Raw genomic sequence first — 19,651 nt, forward strand, 5'->3', positions numbered from 1 at the left:
TGGTGGAAAAATGTAAGCTCTTTAATCAAAATTTGGGTGAGAATTATGACGTCTTGTATTTCATACTTTGATATGGGAATTTTCTGAATTGTGTCTGTGCATCTGACCAGCTGAATTGTGCTGTTTTTATTGAGGAACAGAAATACATCAGTTTTCAGCTAGTTTCACAATACCATTGCTTTCGTTTCAGGCTGGAGGATAGATGCTTTCGTGATCACTGATAATTGGCTGTATTACTAAGTGCTTACTTTACTTGTTTGGGATGAGGTGGATGAGATGTGCTGACAGCACAATGGGTTTTGTTTTGTTTACTTCCGAGGCTTGCGGTTTGCCTGCATTGTGCTCAAATTAAGAAAGAATGTAGTAAATGTACCATTCCACAGATTTGTGGCTGATTTGTTTTTTTTGCTAAGAATGAGGAAATTGTTGAACGTGTATTGCGCAAAAACACAGTTATCAAGTGTGAAAGCAACAAACAATAGAGTAAATTGGATCATCTCGGGAATCCGGCTAATCTCAAGTACTGGATTCCACAAGCCCCTCTGCTCTTTCTCCCCACTTTCCAAAAAAAATTGGCGGATCTAAACCCTTATTAAAATTATGTTGCAAGTGAATGTTGCAAGTGTTGTAGCAAACTGTCAGATGTAAAAGTTTGACTCTTTGATTCGTTCCAGAAATTCTGGGAGCCTCTTTTTTACACACACACAAACACATATACAGTTCGAATTAGAAATGAAATGTGTTTCCAAGCACACGCTTAATTAAAATGGGTTTTACAGTGGCTGTGTGTTTCTTAGCAGAGACTTAGTCCTGAAGTGGCTGCGGTGATCAGCTGTTGGGCTTGACTTTTATCGCAGCTAAGCGGCAAGAAGCTGCTAATTTGTCACGTTGGCCGGTTTGTACTGTCGGCTCCAGTCTGGTGTTTCAGCATTCCTGGTATGTTTATTTTGTCCTCCTGACTCTAGCCTATGCTCTGCTGCCTTCAAAGAGAAATCTCCAGGCTCCAAAACATTCCAATTAATCCATGGACCAATCCTCAAATATTTAGTTTACTGGCATTAATTCATTTTTATTTTGTGTGCAGAGTTGAAACTGGATGCTTTCCTCCTTGCGGTGCAATGTTCGATTGCAGATCAACCATTACTAGTCTTTTCTCTTCTCTGTTATGTTCCTGGAGATACTGCCCTGGATAATATTGTACAACTTTAAGCAGAGCAATGATCAGAATTTGCTACATGGCCACAGCCCCTAGAATCTGACTGTGTTGCTGAGGGGGACAGGACGGGAAGTGTAGAGGTAGATAAAGAGAAGGAAGAGAAAATAAACTTGGATGTGAGTGCTGCTTTATCTCTCTGCGAGTTCTTCCGCTTGTATCGGTTTTAGTAAGCTTTTGAGTTTACGTTCTAAACTTTGCTTCAGATCTTTAAAAGTATGTTTATAGTTCAAACGAGCCAAGTATTGGGCGCCGTTAAAGTGTAATGCACAGAAGAGTAATTGCCTTTTGCCCATTGTTCCAGCTGTTATATTCTGTAATGTGAAAGGTCAAATGCTTGCAAGCTCCATTCTTTTGTTTGCCTCTTTAAAGTCAGGAATTTTGTTGAGAATTGTACGGCTAGTGCTTTCCAGATTTTGTCAGTCTACTTAATCTACTTAATGATCACATTCAAACACGAATATATTTTATTCCTCTCGGTACAATATGCACTTTCAAATTGTCAGATGAACTTGAGTGATCAATGCTGCACCTGGTAATTCTGTGTCTTACATAGTCAACAATATTTGTAAAATTATTTATGCTAATGAATGTATGAATGAAGTGATTGGTGATGAACGTGAAATAATCATTGAATCTACAAGAACAATTTGCATTTATATAGCGCCCTTCACGCCGGGTAGCGTCCCGGAGCGTTTCACAGTGACGGAGTCTGACCCCGAGCCAAGGGGAGAGGGAGGTAGCAGTAAGCACGATCAAAAAGGAAAGTCTTCAGGCGGGACATGAAAGTTGGAAAAGAGGGGACAAGGTGGAGGGATTCGGAGAGATAGAGTTCCAGAGCTTCGTGGCGTAGTGACTGAAAGCACGCCGCCAGTGGTGGAGAGGGCCAGGGATGAACAGGAGGCCGGAGCAGGCCGAGTGGAGGCAGTGATTGGTGGAGTAGGGGGTGAACAAGTCGGAAAGGTAGGGAGGTGCGAGGTCAGGAAAGGATTTGAAAACAAGAAAGAGGATCTTGAAGTCGATCCATTTGGAAATTGGGATCCAGCACAGCCTGGCAAGGACTGGATTAATGGGGGTCCGAAGTTTTCTGTAGGTTAATATCCGGGCTGCGGATCTAGTATTATCACATCAATGAGGTGTCCCTAGATAATCCAGTACCTGTCCCCAGGTAACCTACTACGCCTGTGGAGTCCTGTGGCTCAGTGGTTAGATCACTCGCTTTGCAAGTGAGAGACCTGAGTTCATTTCCAGGCAGAGGGCGAAACCTTGGGCAAGTTTCCTTACTCCACACAGAGCCTAATAATAATCCCTCCAAAACTAAAAACAATAATAAATTGGTCATTTTCAATCTACGACTGTTTGTGGGACATTGCTGTGCGCAATTGGCTGCCGCGTTTGCCCATATATATGCAGTCAATTCACTTTACAGTGTATTCTGTGAAGCGCTTTGGGACGTCCTCCCGACGTGAAAAGCGCTATATCAAATGCAAGGATTATTATTATTATTATTATTATTATATTACGCCCCGAAACTCTGCAACACTCTCCCTCAATCCCTCCGCCTTGCCCCTTCTCTCCCCTTTTTCAAGTCCCGCCTGAAAACCTTCCTCTTCGACCATGATTGTCTGCCTGTTCAGGTGGACTTTAAACATCCCATAGCATTATTAGAAAACAGAAGGAAATTACTGGATACCAATCCTCCTGATAAAAATGGGTCATTCACTTCATTAACTGTCTGGGGATGTTACTGTGCACAAATTGGCTGCCACATTCACCTACAAAATACACAGTCACTACACTTCACAATAAATCCAATGATGCGCTTTGAAACATCCGCCTGACATGAAAAGTGCTATATCAAATTCAACGATTATTATTTTATTAATGAGTCCAGGAGTTAGACAGTCAGAATGTGGATGAGGGCAGTGTCATGATTGGTAAAGACACCGTGGAATAAAACACAGTCCTGCATCTATAATATATAATAATCCTTGCAATTGATATAGTGCTTTATCATCAGCAACAACAACTTGCATTCATACAGCACCCTTCATGTGGGGTAGCTTGTGGAGCGCTTCATGTCATTGAGGCGTCTCAAACCACTTCACAGAATATAGTGTAAGGTGATGTGACTGTTTGTATCCAGGAAGCCAGTGGGTTAATCCACTATGTGTGCACTGAATTAACTAAACTCAGCCAGGGCTGCTTTTGTGACACAACATTTGCCCACTGCTGGAAATTACAACAACAACTTACATTTATATAGCGCCCTTCATGCCGGACGGCATCTTGGAGTGCGAAATAACAACAACAAAATTACACTTGTAAAGCGCCTTTCAAGAGGATGTCCCAAGTCGCTGAACAGCTGGGGATTAGGAACTGAATGTGGGGGGTGCAGGGTTTGGGATGAGAGAGGGCAGAGAGATAGGGGGACCGCTGAAGGCACAGTCGAAAAGGAGGGTCTTGAGTCAAAGAGGCAAGGGAGGGAGCAAGGCAAAGGGATTGTGGGATAGAATTTCAAAGGGTAGGGGCAGAGAGGTTGAAATCCCGGCCACCGATGGGAGGACAGGTCGGGCGGGAGACATGGAGCAGGCCAGAGTCTGCTGAAGAGAACTTTTAATTTAGCACAAATGCATCATGCCAGGTTGAGCGGACAGGTTGATGGGGGTCAGCATGTCAGAGAGTTAGGAGGGGGCAAGGCTGTGGGGGACCTTGAAAGTGTGAACGAGGATTTTGAATTCTATCCTCTGAGGGATGGGGAGCCAGTGGAGCTGGGCAAGGGTGGGGGTGATGGGGTCACGGAGTCTGGTGCAGGAGAGGACACGAGCTGCAGAGTTCTGGATGATCTGCAGCTTGTGGAGGGAAGAGTTGGGGAGGCCGACAAGGAAGGAGTTTCCATAGTCAAGCCTTGAGATGACAAATGTACTTACGAGAGTTTTGGCGGCCTGAGGAGTGAGACAGTGGTGGAGTCGGGCAATGTTGCGGAGGTGGGGGGAGGCAGAGCGGGTCATGGACCGTCTCTCACATATGACTGGTCTGCTGATCACCTCTCACTTGTTACTGCCACCAGAATTAGGCTTCAGTACCTACTCAGTGAAAATTATACTGAATTCACCATCTTGACCAAATGAGCTTAAATTAAAAAAAACACGGTACGACTGGAAACTTGCAAATTCTTCTGTTCTTGCAGTTAACAATCCAGAAGAACATTGCTTTTTATACTACTTTTTTGGTGTGTGTGTGTCTGTGTATGTGTGAATGAGAAAATGAAAGTTGTTTCCATTCAGAATTTTTTTTTAGAAAAAAAAGACTCAAGTGAAGAAAGATCACCTCTATATAATATACAATAATAATCCTTGCATTTGATATAGTGCATTTTCACATCTTCAAGACGTCTCAAAACGCGTCATGGAATATACTGTAAAGGGAATTGATTGTATATTTGTAGGCGAAACACAGCAGCCAATTGTGCACAGCAGTGTCCCACAAACAGTCGTGGATTGAGTGACCAAATTATTATTGGGATTTTAGGGTTTTTTCTTGAGGGATTATTATCAGGCGTGTGGAGTAAGGAAACTGGTCCAAGGTTTCACCCTGCCGGGAATCAAACTCAGGTCTCTCGCTTAAGAGGTGAGTGCTCTTGACCACTGAGCTACAGGCCTCCATGTAATGTCTGTTGCAAGGAATGAACTTCACTGGAAGTGTTAGCAGAAGCACACTCTCTCCCTGGAGGGACAATCCTGCTTACCCAATTTCGGAAAGTATTAGGCACAGGTTGGCAAGAGCAAAGGCTTGGGTACCCCAGTATGTGTGTTGAGGTACTGCTGAATTTTTAACAAGTTAAACCCATGAATGCACTGTCTGCAAGATTTCAGCTACTTGTCCAGCTGGGACCACCCTACTTGTTATGGCTTCGGTTTGCTGGGGTACTAGGAGCTGAGTGGGTAGAATTGTTGCCCCCAGTGATTTTTCCATCTCTTCAAGTCCTGTCAGTAAGCCAGGCTGGCTTTTCTCAGTGCCTTATAGTGGTGTGGGTCTGCCTGGCACAGGAACTAGACTACCGAGACACCCACAGGGTTGACTCTATTCCAATATTACTTTGCCAAGCATGTTACCTTGAAGCCAGCTCAGCCCCAAGGAAACCCCGCGTAGCTCCCTCAAGGATATTAGTCATTAGTTGGTCATGTGAGATCTGACAAATGTAAGTTTGATGCCTTGTTAGGTGGATATCAGGTACCAGGAACTTCCTGCATGTTCTATTGCTGAGCAGCACAACACAGCATGAAATGGGTGGGAGCATTGCCACCCTTGGTTTGCCACAGCTCAGACACACCCTTGCGCATTGTGTGGTGGTTCCACCAGTTGAAATTAGTAATAGCTGCTTATCTCTGTATACCAGTCGATAAATACCAAGTGCTGGATGTTTAATCGCATATTCCCAAAACTTGTATATCATGGAGCAGCTGTGTGTGTCAGCCTAACTCAGCTTGTAGCACTCTTGCCTACACTTCAGAAGCTTGTTGGTGCAAATCCCAATTTGGGACTTGGAACTCTTAATAATAATAATCCTTGCATTTGATATAGCGCTTTTCACGTCGGGAGGACGTCCCAAAGCGCTTCACAGAACACACTGTAAAGTGAATTGACTGTGTAGAGTCTAGGCCACCACTCCGTTGTTGGAGGTGCCGACCTTTGAATGAGATGTTAAACTAAAGTCCCGTATGTGGGTTCAGGTGAAAAATAAAGCTCCCACAGCTCTATTTGAAAAGAGAAGGGAATTTTACTTATTCTGAAATATCCTTGCTGGTAATCCGCCACATAATATCAATTGTTCGCCTCATGCTTGTTTGTGGGACATTGCTGTTTGTAAATTACTTTCCTAGTTTGCCTACAAATTCCACAGTCATTACACTTCACAGCATGTGCTGTGAAGCTCTTTGAGATGTCCTTCAAATGTGAAAGGTGCTATACCAAATGCAAGGATTATTTTAAACCTCAGAGTTTTCTCATCAACTATTTGAGTGATATCTGCCTTTAGCTTGATGGAATGACTGTTTGAAAGATCCAAGTCCAGTGTTGCATACCAGCTTTACTCAACCCCAACTGCTTATACAGGTCCTTGAGTGAGGCACGAACGGTAAACCAGTTGAAGAGCATATGGCTGGAGGGCGTACAGAGGCCGCGCGGGGCAAAAACACAAATGGATTTGAAGGTGCTTAGATGTATGGTTTCTTTAATCTGGTATTGATCCGATCTCAATATTTGAGGGATCTGCTGTTTCACGATTGACGTGGAAGCATTTTATAAAATGTGGATCACCCAGCAGACTGGGTTGGGGAAAGGAACAGTCAGACAAAGAGGTTTTTAAGAAGCGTTTTGAGGATCACCTGTCGTAGAACAGCGCAGTAGTGTGTACTTTTATATAACACTAGCTGTACCCGTTTCAACCAAAGGATCCAATCTGGAATTTAGATTTCAGTGATACCACTCACAAACCGTTTAACGTGCTGTAAACACTGTGTGTACACCTTAAGCAAAACTGCCATACATGTGCAATGAGCTTGCTTGGGTCATAGCTCATGAACTATAAAAGATCGTATCAAAGCTATGTCAACCAAAGAGGTTTTACTGTGTGATCCGGCAGGTCCTCAAGTTATTGCAAGGCTTCTGTGTCTTTTTCCCGACGTGAAAGGCGCTCTATAAATGCAATCTTGATGTTGTTGTTTCTTATTGTGGTGTGCACTTTAATGTTAGGCGAAATTTCCGCCCACCGACAAAATTGGCACACATATATTTTGCTACCATCTCATCAACGATTGGAGATACTGACTCAATACTTTTTGTATACTCGTTTTTAGAGCTGGCGTTTTCAGTGATACTTCTCACAAACCATTTTACATGCCAAAAACCCTGTGTGCACACCTTAAGAAAATTGCCATACATGTGTGATGAGCGCGGTTAGGTCATAGCTCATCTACGATAGGAGATTCACCCCCCCCAAAAAAAAAAATGGCCATGACACTTGTCCATGCAAGATCTTTCCGATGATGTATAAATCATGACTCTACATCAGTTGGTTATTGCATTACTAGCAGACAGACAAACAGACAGACATTTCGTCTTTATTAGTATAGATTTAATGTTGGCACTCTGGAGACAGTCAATGAAAGTGTACCGGATGTATTTTCATTGATTTTTATCAAAGGCTTCTCAGACCTTTATGTGGTTTGGTTAACCAGAAGGTGTGATTGACTCCATCTATCCTGGATCATTCTCCTGACATGAAAGGCGCTATGCAATTGTAATCTTGTTGTTACAAGACACAGAAGCCTTGCAATAACTCTCTCCCTCCCTTCCCTCCCCTCACCCTGACCATTTCCCCCCTGCTCGGGTCATGACCCAACTGTGCAGCGCCTTGGGACGTCCTCCTGACGTGAAAGGCGCTCTATAAATGGAATCTTGTTGTTGTTGTTGTTGTTGTTGCCTTGGATGGAGACGAAAAGGCTGGCTATCATATTTTGATGTCTACTGATAAACCAATCTTCAAAGGAACATAGGAATGTAGAAAACTGGAAATTATGGTCCATCTGGAATGTCCCAAAGAAAAAAAGATAGATCAAAGGGACACTGTGTAAATACAAGGTGGAAAGAAGCTCTTAAGTTGTGGATCTGGTGATTTTTTTTGTCATTTACAGTGGGCCTTGTCCAGGTAAATCTATATAAATCTTTTTGGGGAAAAGAAACCCAGAAATCTGTAAGCCAGCAGACTGTTGAGGACTGTGGAGGGACTATGAAGTTCATACTGCAGCTCTTTAAAACCTGCCTGATTATATATTGTAGAAACATTGTGGATTTTTGTTGAACAAACCAGTAGAAATTGGAATGGGATGCATAAGTCACTGTGTAGAATTGCCCCGTATTTGCAATTTAAAACCTGCCCAATACAGAACTATTTGTGAGATTGTGTTTCAACTGTTAGTTTGAATTCCATTTGCTCACTAAGATCCTTACAGTGGGCCTGAGTAATTGTATAGACTAAGCAAAACTTTGCATGGATGTTTTTTTGGATTAACTCTATTGCATTATAGCCTAAAAATGGTCATGATTATGGTGGCTGGTTCCCCTGGTATGGTTTGATTTGACTGAAACATTAACCCGAGATTCATTCAATCTATTTTAGTAGTTCAGGTTATAAATCCCATGGCACTATATCAAAAAAGAACAGGGAAGCGTGTCAGTATTCTGGCCAATATCCCTCCTCAAAATAGCCCTTCCTCAAAAATATGGTATTTGGATGGTCTTCACACTGCCATCCGTTGGACATTGTTGGTGCAGATTAGATGCAGCATGTTAGAACATAAGAAATAGGAGCAGGAGTAGGCCATTCGGCCCCTCTAGCCTGCCGTGCCATTCAATAAGATCATGGCTGATCTATTCTAACTCCACCTAGCCGCCTTATCCCCATATCCCTTTATCCACAAGAAATCTATCAATCTTAAATGTTCAATCTATCAATCTCTGATGTTCCCTCATCAGTCATTGCATTTTATAGTAATTCTCTGATGTGCAATTCAAACAAGGGCATATAATATAAATTCACTTTTTCAGGGGCATATCTTTCCTGACTCTTGCCTATAGCAACCAGTGTTGGTAGAATGAATTCATGCATGGAATAAAATTCTACCTGGATCTTGATTTACTCTCTTAACATAGCATTCCAGCGTGTGCAGAATATGTCAAATTGTTGAATTCAAGTTAAACTTTGAAGAATTCCTAGAGCTGCCCAGTGGTGAGTGTGTCAGCTCTGTGCTCTTTCTCTTCCTTTCTCTCCCCTCCCACCCACCTGGGTCCTGGCTAGTGAGTTCATACTGTAGTCAGCACTTGTTGGGGTTACAGTAAAATTGCCATTTAGATATGAAAGATAAATGATCCTCGGATCATAAAGTTAATTCTCATTAGATTTGAATTACTTCTGTGAATGGATAAAAATGTTTCCATATTTGGAGGGCAAGGCATTATATACTTACTGTCACAATCTGGGGAATTTTTTTTAAAAAATCCTAAGCGTTGGAGGCAAAGATAATCTAGGGCGCTACAAAACATGAGTGCAGTCTTGCGTTTCAGCATGAAAATGTGTTTCAGTAGTCTGGTTCAGATGTATTGCAGTTACTCAATGGAACTGTGGTTGCAAGCTCTTCCTGTCTAGCTGGCTTCCTAGTCTGGTTATGCTTGCAATGTCAGTGATGATCTCGGTACCTCAGAAAATGAGTGCGAGCAAAAAGTGCCCCGTTTTATAAACTGGTTGTATTTTATGACACTCCCCCACCCCCATACTTGATAAGCCGTGTTGCACTACACTGCAGCCTGCACTTGGTCTCCACACTGCAGGCTTGGTCTGTTATGTTACCGCCTCAAACAGTAGAAATATCAAGGGGAGGCACTGAATGGAAATGAAGCGTCGCTTCACATGGAGGGAGTAGGCAATCGCAGGGAAATCTTGATGCAGGTCACACACTCTTGCTTTACTGAACATACCTTTGGTGAAGAGCCAAAGCCCACTGTGCAGGAACCACCAGGGTTGAAACGCGAGATAAATCAAATTGCCCAGTGACACCAAGCTTGTTCTATAGCTGTTTTAAAGAAAAAGGCATTGTCGGAGGAGCCCCAGGCAGGCTGCCCATATACCCTGCTGGCCTGGGGCTGGTGTGTAGATTGCAGGGAGAACTAAGCAAGGGGCAGAATCTGAATAAATACTTGTTGATTTGAGAATACTTTGAAGGAACCAGCCAGTGTTGTGCTCAGCTGACTAGACACCAATTTGCTGGAGACAAAGAGAGGGGATTGGTGGGGGGGCAGCAATTTATACACATTGTGCCCTTCAAGTAGGATGTTTGCTTTGAAACACTTTACAAAAGACTGAGCAACAACAACAAGATTCCATTTATAGAGCGTCTTTCACGTCGGGAGGACGTCCCAAGGCGCTGGACAGTTGGGTCGGGATCCGAGCAGGGGGGAAATGGTCAGGGTGAGGGGAGGGAAGGGAGGGAGCGAGGAGGGGGTAGAGAGTCGAGAGGGGAGCTGAAGGCACGGTCAAAGAGAAAGGTCTTGAGACCGGCCTTGAAGGAGGAAAGGGAGGAGGCAAGGCAAAGGCACTGGGGGATAGAGTTCCAGAGCCTCGGGGCTGAAAGGCTGAAGGTCCGGGCACCAATGGTAGGGCGGTTGGGGCGGGGGATGTGGAGCAGACCAGAGCCAGAGGAACGGAGGGTACGGGCAGGTAGGTAGGAGATAGTAGATCGGAGAGGTAGGAGAGGGCAAGGCCGTGAATGGCCTTGTAGGTGAGGATGAGGATCTTGAATTCGATCCTCTGGGGGATGGGGAGCCAGTGGAGGCGAGCGAGGGTGGGAGTGATGTGGTCCCGAAGCCTGGAGCAGGTTGGAGCGGGGGCAGAGGGGGGAGGAGCAAATGGTTGAGGATTGGGGGGTCAAGGGGTCGAAGGCATATTCAAAGATATGGGTATTTAGATGGGTTTTGAAAACTGAAAGGGGGGGGTAAGGTGGAAGAATTTTTGGAAGACAGTTCTAGAGGATGGAGGGCAAAGTAGCTTAAAGCTTACGATACGAAGATAGGTGGGAGAGTAAACTGTGAGGATGACACACGAAGAATGCAAAGGGAAATAGACAGGCTAGGTGAGTGGGTAAGAAGGTGGTAGATGGAGTATAACTTGGGGAAGTGTGAAGTTATTCACCTAGGTATTAAAATAGAAAAGCGGATTATTTTCTAGAGGGGGAAGAGACTAGGTAGTGTTAGTGTTCAGAGGGATTTGGGTGTCCTTGTATACCAGTCACAAAAAGTTAGTTTGCAGGCACAGCAAGCAACTAGGAAGGCTAATGCCATGTTGGCGTTCGTTGCAAAAGGGTTAGAGTACAAGAGTAGGGAAGTCTTGCTGCAGTTGTATAAGGCCTTGGTGAGACCCCACCTAGAATATTGTATGCAGTTTTGGTTTCCATATTTAAGGACATACTCGCCTTAGAGGGGGTGCAGAGTAGATTCAATAGGTTGGTTCCTGGGATGAGGGGATTTACCTGTGAGGATAAGTTGAGTAACTAGGCCTATATTCTCTAGAATATAGAAGAATTAGAGGTGATCTTATAGAAACCTATAAGATTCTTAAGGGTCTTAACAGGGTAGATGCCATGAGACTGTTTCTCCTGGTTGGAGAATCTAAAACTAGGAGTCATAGTCTCAAGATTAAGGGTCAGCCTTTTCGAACTGAGTTGAAACATTTCTTCACTCAAACGGTAGTGGATTTGTGGAAATCTCTACCCCAGAAGGCTGTGGATGTTCAGTCCTTGAACAGATTCAAGACTGAGGTTGATAGATTTCTAAAGGATAGAGGGATTAAGGGATATGGGGATAGGGCGGGTAAATGGAATTAGGTTAGAAGATCAGTCATAATCTTATTAAATGGCGGGGCAGGCTCGAGGGGCCGAATGGCCTACTCCTGCTCCTACGCCTTATGGACTTATGAGCCCAAAGGGGAGGGGTGGGGGGCATGAAGCAGGCCAGAGCTGGTGTAGCACAGTTAGTGGCCAGGGGAGTAATTCAGCCACAATTCTCGCTAGTATCCAGTGATCCTGCCTGAAAGTGTACCTTTGTTGTTGATGTTTGAGAAAAGCTTCAGGGTTAGTCTGCTAACACCCGCTTCTCGGACTCACTGAGGAACATGGTTACTTGGCGTATCTCAGTCAGTGTCAGCTCAGGAGAGTTTTATTAGCATTGTCGGTGGTATTAATGTGTATTCTGTATAATCCATAGAACTTTAAAAACAAAATAAAAACATGCTCCGGAAAACCGATTTTAAATTATTTAAGTGCTGTATGTTTTGCAGCAAATGAATAATTTAGTTATTCAGATTTGGAACTTTGATAGCTTAAATTTAAAACGTATCCATAAATCAGGATCAGGTTTTAAACAGATTGACTAACTTACTAACTGATTGATTTAGCCTTAGTTTCAAGTACCTTGTTGCATGCCACATAAACTGTAAAAGCATTGGTGGCCAACCTTTATGGTAGGCCAACAAAATAAATTTGCTTGATTGAATATTTCTTGAGTTATGCTATAAATGTTCAGGGGGAGCGCTGCTTGTCAACGGCCCCATGGTTCACTTCCGGCTGCGGGAAAAAGGTTGGCCACCACTGCTCTTAAAGGGAGAATAGTGACGAGGAGGAAGCAGATCAGTTAGCAGTCATTGGTTTCCTGAGCTTTCTAGTACCAAAAATTCTTGAGTGGTTGTGGCTGACAAACTGGCTTCTTAATAATAATGATAATCCTTGCATTTGATATATCGCCTTATCATGTCTTTGAGAAGTCCCAAAAGACTTCACAGAATATACTGGAAAGTGAATTGACTGTATATTTTTGCACGCTTTGTGCTTGTGGCTACGCCAATTTTACCTGGGGGTGGTTGCCCAAGGCACTGGGAGAAGCCCCTTTCTCTTTTCAAGTAGTTTCATGGAATCTTTGTTTAAAGTCTCATCCGAAAGCGAGCCCCACCGACAGCGCACTGTGCACTGGAGTGTTAGCCTAGACTTTTTTCAGAGCAAGCTGCTGATATGCGCTCCTTTTATCTTCCTCCTTTACATCTAATGTACTATCAGTAGTAATACAGTAGTTCCTAATCGCATCTCGCATAATCGTCCTCGATTATATTGAAACCAGTTGTTACTTTATTCAGCTTTTTTTAATGTTAACATTTTTTCTGAGATTCTCTGACGTTCGGACCAATTTTACTTTGTTTACTAAATAAATTTGCAACTTGCGACCATTGCCTTCAATATACTGATCCTGTAGGCCTACGCATGTTTGTTAATAGAGTTTTTTTCCTGTCGTGTTCCTGATTAAATTGCTGGGACTGCCTGAGGGTGAGGAGTTGCAGGCAACAAACACACTCAGCACAGATGAGTTGTATCACAGGTACAGGCACGAAGCAGACCTAATGTGCCTCAGTTATATTTTGGGTTGTGTACAGTTGGGGTTTTCTCTGAATTCAGGTCCACCGTCAGATTGTCCATAAGTAAAGTTCAATGTATAGTGGTTCAAAAATGGAACACTGTTTGCAAACCAAAGAATTTTAAATTTAATCAGTGAATGTTTTTATTGCTTGCAGTGTTCTTTTTCGTGATTTTTTAAAAAAAACTGTGTGGTCACAGAGGAGGTACCTTCTCACCACCAGAGAGTTGGGTTTGATGTTGGCAAGATCATTGCGATTTAACGGAAGCAATGAGTAGGGTACTGCATTCAATATTTAATCTGTCAATCATTCTATGGATCTGGTTCCTTCTTTCAGATTAACCTTCTATTTGTATTCCAACTAACTGAAGTTGTCCATGGCATGTGTTGGTCAGGAAATTGTACTGTGGGATAGGGACCTCTCCCAAGATTGCCCTTGTTCAATCCGTTGGCTGTGTGTGTGTGAGAGATATAATCAGGACATTAGTGCAGAATTCAGGATCTAACTGTCGAGTTCCTAATGCCAGTTTTCTATACTTTTCTATACAGATTTACTTTACTTTGTATAGATGGGACCATATCATTTCATGTAAAGTTTGCCTTTCAGCATATTGATAAATTGCTGTATTGTAGAATGGATCCCTTAATGCATTCATTATCTTCTTCCTCCAACAGAGCAGAGTTTCTGAGCAAAACACCGGTGCTTGAGTTTAAGAAGGTGGGTAAGATTTTAAGTACTCTGTGTGGATTTTTTTTAACACACAAAGTGCGTTTTGAAAGATGTTTGCAGAATTCTAGGTATTTTGTGTGTGTGTGTGCAGTACGGTTGAGATGTAAGGGGAATGTTGTGTAATGCATGTATATCATCGAGACTGTGGATCTAGTTCCTTTCTTCGGGCTGTTCTGAAGCCATTAAACTCAGCAGCAGAGCCACTCCCGCGCAGAAAGAGGGCATGTGATACAGTGAGGATTCCTAAATAATTATTTTGTAATGGAAGAACTCCCACTAGAAATAGAGAAAAGTAACACTAACAAAAAAAATGACATTGATTACACCAAGGCCCCCAAAACATCCTGTTTTATCTGAATTTAAAAGAAACAAATCAGTGTGGTCAACATTTCGGTTTAGCTTGCAGCAGTGCTGTCCGTTAAAGCCATGTGGCCTCAGTGCTATTATAATAAAACTCACACAAGTCTTGTCTCTATAAATCTTATAATCTTCTAAGTTGTACATCACCCAAGTCCCATTCAGTTTCCTACCTAAAACCACTGAAATCACTTTGGACTAGTCGTATTTCATGAAGCAAATCATCTCCCAACTTGTAACGCCGCTACTACACTTATCAGCTGCGCTGGCTACGCATGCGCTGTGTAGATTATTGATGAAATCCCATTTTATACGACTTGAAGTATAAGTTGTATTAAATGTTATGGTTCAGACTGATACGACTTATGTGAGTTTACTGAATAAAACTTGTGGTGGATGCACGAGTGACTTGGTTTGTTAAACTGTTAGAGGAACTTAAATAGAGGCCACAGGCAAGCAGAAGCATTTATGTGGAGTATGGGATCCTGTTGTAGCCTATGCAGTTGGGTAGACCTGCTATGTGGATTCACATTTTTGAGCTGTGATGCAGAGATGAAGCGATGTGGAGGTATCAGAGGCCGAAGAACGTCAAGAGAAAGTTGCCTTACCACTGAACTTTGGAGTCTTGCCTGCGCTCTGATAATTTTGCCACACTCAGTTCTGTGTGGAACACGCCTGTTGTGATTGCTGTGCTCGAATTGGCTGCCAGGTTTGCCTAAGATGCACATTGTCAACGCACTTTGCAGTATATCCTTGAACCACTTTGAGATGTCTCCAAAAAGTACCGAAAGAATTCCATGTGGCCAAACTGTGTAACATGAACATGTAAAAGCTAGAGCTGCATTAAAGTCATTACTGGGACAGCATCGCTCTCCATTTAACATCACAATCATGCTGAGATAGAAAAGCAGCATGAATCAGCAGGATCTGCTGTTTCATGGTGCTTTTCTAATGCTTTTTGCTTAATGCTTTAATTTGGTAAATGCATGTTGAGGACAGCTATCGTACTTTACAGTGTTATTGTACAATGGGGCTGACCAAAGTTTTAAGAACACAATGGATTGAAAAGGCCCAATTTCCTGGAAATGGGTACAAATGAGCCATTATTATGTTAAGCAATGTGCTCTCAAGGAACGTGAGAAGTGCACTTTGATTGCTCCCGGGTATTGCAAATTGCTGTGATCTGCCAGCCCCTGGGGACCGTGGAATTGGAACTCACTTGTATTGACTAAATCACTTCCACAGTTGGACACCGATGGCCAATTGGGTGTCAGATTACCAATGGATTGCTTGAACCATCATTTAGATGTTTATCTCTTTCACTCTTTATTTCTTTGAAATTAAAGCCTCTCGTGACAGTTGCTTAGAGTTGAATCTAAGTCCATTCCACTTAAAAAATACACTCGGATAAATAATTTTTCCTTTTTTTAGCAAATGTTTACATTTCATTTAAATCAAATATACTCAATAGACAAGGGAACATTAGTTGGCCCATTTCAGTCTCGACTCCACTGTGGCACATTTCATTTAAATCACATATACTCAATAGACAAGGGAACATTAGTTGGCCCATTTCAGTCTCGAATCCACTGTGGCTGGCCGCGTAGCGATGTATATCAAAACATTACGAAATTTGATCCTAGGTCTGCGGGTTATTACAGTCATGTGAAGGTTCCTTATCATGACTACTAGTTTTATGATCAGTCATACAATATAGCTAAATTGTGGAACATGGGAATAGATGTTTGTGGATTGTACATTTGGGTGCAGTTTGTTGAAGTGATTAAAAGCAGGTTCGTGTTTTTGGACTTGTTGGACAAATGGTGAAATACATACACTTTAATGTCGCAGTAATATCGTGACTCCTTTAGGTATTTTCATAAAGCAATTGATTTTTGGTCGCTCACTGTCCACTGTCCCACTGTCCTCACGTATCCATGTCCTGTGAGGCTGCTGGCAGACACATGCAAATGTACTTACAGCTGACAGATGGGAGGCTTCTGGTTTCACTTACTAATGCTTGAATTTTGTATTGAGCTTTATCAGGTTGAAATTTCTCAAAGTTCTTTTCACAGTGAGTTACTTTGGAGTGTAGTGAGAAGATCAACTGATCTCTGCCAGCAAAGTCCTGCAAACAGTAATAAATTGAATTACCAGATGTACTGTTAAATAATAATGAACCTATCATTTGATATAGTGCCTCTCATTTGATATAGTGCCTTTCACATTTGGAGGATGATTCAAAAGAGTTTCACAGGTTTTACTGTAAAGTGCAGTGACCATATCCACCATCAGTGGGTGAGCTTTTAGCTTTTCTACCCCCTGTCTCTGATACTCCTTTCTGGAGTCCCTGCGACTCCCCCTGTGCTTAGTGTTTCAAAGCAACAATAATAATCCTTGCATTTGATATAGCGCTTTTCACGTCGGGAGGACGTCCCAAAGCGCTTCACAGAACACACTGTAAAATGAATTGACTGTATATTTGTGGGCGAACGCGGCAGCCAATTGCGCACAGCAATGTCCCACAAACAGTCGTAGATTGAAAATGACCAATTTTTTAATTATTGTTTTGGTTTTTTTTTGGAGGGATTATTATTAGGCGTGTGGAGTAAGGAAACTTGCCCAAGGTTTCGCCCTGTCTGGAATTGAACTCAGGTCTATCACTTGCAAAGCGAGTGCTCTATCCACTGAGCTACAGGACTCCACAAGCATTTGAAATCAAGTACTCTGTGGGGTTGGTGATATAATCTGTGTCAAGTGTAGATATGCTCAAATATTGAGTTTTGACACAGTGACTTTTGAGCATATTGCACTACAGAACTGTTTGTAATCACTTGTAACGTCAAATGCCTGCAGGGTTTGTGGAAGTGAAAGTGCTCATGTGTTTCATCTCTCGGTTAATTTGTTTGAGATAGTCGCCTTTGTATATCCACCAGAAGCATGACGTGATCTGTACAGCTATCATACTAGCGGTTATTCAAAAAGAGAAGAGGGCCTTTCTCCTGGTCAGTCGTCTCATGGCTGTTCTTGGGACATTGCTGAGTGGAAAGAAAAAGCTGCTGTGTTGGTCTGCAAAAAATTGCTTCAATAGTTGACATTCATTGCTTTACATAGTGCCCTTCATGTGGAATAGTGTCTCGCCAGAGTGCTTAACAGTGGAGGAGCTTGACTCTGAGCAGGAGAGAAGGGGCAGGTGACTTTAGGCATGGTTTAAGAGGATAGTCTTCAGGTGTGATCTGAAGACTGACAAGGAGGGGCAAGTCGGAGGGATTGAGGCAGAGAGTTCCAGAGTCTTGGCTCGTAAAATGCTTTATAAGACATCCTGATGTGAATGGGGTTCTGTAAAAGTGAAGGTTCTTTCTTCCTTCCCGGCTACATCTGAAATCCCCAAGTCAGGCTTGAAGTCCACTCCTTGTCAACCGGGCGCGGAGGAGATCCATCTTGGTTACAGAATGCAATGCTTCCCCCGTGAGGCATTTGGTTCTCGCTGTTTGTCTCAGGAGAGGAAACAATTAAAGACAGAGGAAAAGAAAAGTTCCATTTTTAATACCCTTATGTCAGGTTGAAATGAATTGAAAATGACTCACAATTACTATCATGTTCAGTACTAATATCAGCACTTGCAGTTTGAAATGTGCCTTCAATGAAGAATCCACATAGTCTACGACAGATCTTTTCATTGTAACAAGGGGTTAGTTTTTGAAGGCTAAAATCACAGTCAATTTTACACCAGCCAGTTTCGTACTCGCAAGGTCCACAGACGTCTATGGGGGAAATCCCATACTTTGGACTGTCGTTGTCACATCGTTGAGACATCTCAAGCTCTTCACAGGATATATTCTAAAGTGGATTGACTGTGTATTTGTGGGCGAAACAGCATCGACACATACAATGGAAGCCAAACAAAGCAAGCAGGCAAATTCTGGACAATGCAAAACCAGAGTTATAACAATAAGCAGTCAAGGCATGAACATGAAATTCGCAGCAAACTGACAGTCATTAGAACCTTTGGCAGTAGGAAAGTTCAGATTGGTATCATTGCAGGTGAGCTGCTTGCTGTACTCAAGAGCACTTGGTGTATATAAGCCTTACATTCCATTATAGCGCCTTATCATGTCTCCGAACCACTTCAAAGCTCTTCACAGAATGTACTGTGAATTAATTGTATATTTTGTGGGCAAAACGTAGCAGCCAGTTGCGCACAGCATTGTCCCACAAACAGTCATGGATTGAGTGACCATATTATTATTGATATTATAGAGCGTGAAAGGCGCTCTATAAATGGAATCTTGTTGTTGTTGTTGATATATTTTTTGAAGGATTTATTACCCTAAGTATGCCAATGATTTGTATTTAGTGAACTCAGAAAAAATTCACAATGGAAGAGGAGCAGTTGGCATCCTCAGGTTCCCGAGTCCTTTATCACCACCACGTTGGTTATGTGGTATTAATTGAGGGAAGAAGATGGTTTTAGGTTCTCAAGTTGTTGTTAATAATAACAATAATCCTTGCATCTGATATAGCTCTTTGACATATCTTCGAGATGTCTCGAAATGCGTTACAGGATATGCTGTAAAGTGGATTAATAAAATTATTAATAAAATTATAGAATTTTACAGCACAAAGCTGGCCATTCGGCCCATCGTGCCTGTGCCAGCTCTTTGAAAGAACTACCAACTTGTTGCACTCCCCCGCTCTTACTAAGGCTAATTCCCTTTTGAAAGCTATTTTCAAATCTGTTTCCACCATTCTTTCAGGCAGTGCAGTCCAGACTCTCTGGGTAAAAAATGTTTCCTCGTCTCCCCTCTGGTTATTTACCAATTATCTTAAATCTGTGTCCTCAGGTTACAAACCCACCCACTAGAGGAAACAGATTCTCCCTATCTACTCTTATTAAAACCCCTCATCATTTTGAACACCTCTATTAAATCCCTCAAAAACAAAGGAGAAAAAAACAAGTGGATTTACTCTATATTTAGTGAAAACACAGCAGTGTCACAACAAACAGCAAAGGAGTGAGTGACCAATTTTATTTGGGGTATTGTTGGCCAGGACACTAAGCGAAACTCCCTTCTCTTTTAAAATAGTGCCATGGGATCTTTAACGTCCACCTGAACAGGCAGACAGGACCTCAGTTTAACGTGTCATCCGCAGGATGGAATGCCAGAATTCCCAGATAATACCAGCAATGAGCCACTTGATTAATCAGTCTGTGTGATCTGGGACTGAAGGACTAATTAGAATAGACGTCTGTTTACGCCAGTTGGCTTTTATATATAATCTGCATTTACATTAGGTTTAGGATTTCAGTAGAACTTAAAGCCTATCTAGATGGAGAA

General features: G+C 42.5%; 1 protein-coding gene across 4 annotated transcripts in view; it reads left to right on the forward strand.

Annotated features, from left to right (window-relative positions):
* sema4d (sema domain, immunoglobulin domain (Ig), transmembrane domain (TM) and short cytoplasmic domain, (semaphorin) 4D) overlaps nucleotides 1-19,651 on the forward strand; it is a 117,560-nt gene that overhangs the window by 15,515 nt on the left and 82,394 nt on the right. For 3 of the 4 annotated variants that reach the window (XM_007900005.2, XM_042333237.1, XM_042333226.1), the window contains exon 2: nucleotides 13,901-13,943. The exons of the other annotated variant lie outside the window; for it this stretch is intronic. The gene's annotated coding sequence lies outside the window, so the exon portion shown is untranslated. The remainder of the gene's footprint in view (nucleotides 1-13,900; nucleotides 13,944-19,651) is intronic. 4 annotated transcript variants of the gene reach the window in all.

Source organism: Callorhinchus milii, unplaced genomic scaffold (assembly GCF_018977255.1).
Source record: "Callorhinchus milii isolate IMCB2004 unplaced genomic scaffold, IMCB_Cmil_1.0 Scaffold1, whole genome shotgun sequence".
Lineage (NCBI taxonomy): Eukaryota > Metazoa > Chordata > Chondrichthyes > Chimaeriformes > Callorhinchidae > Callorhinchus > Callorhinchus milii.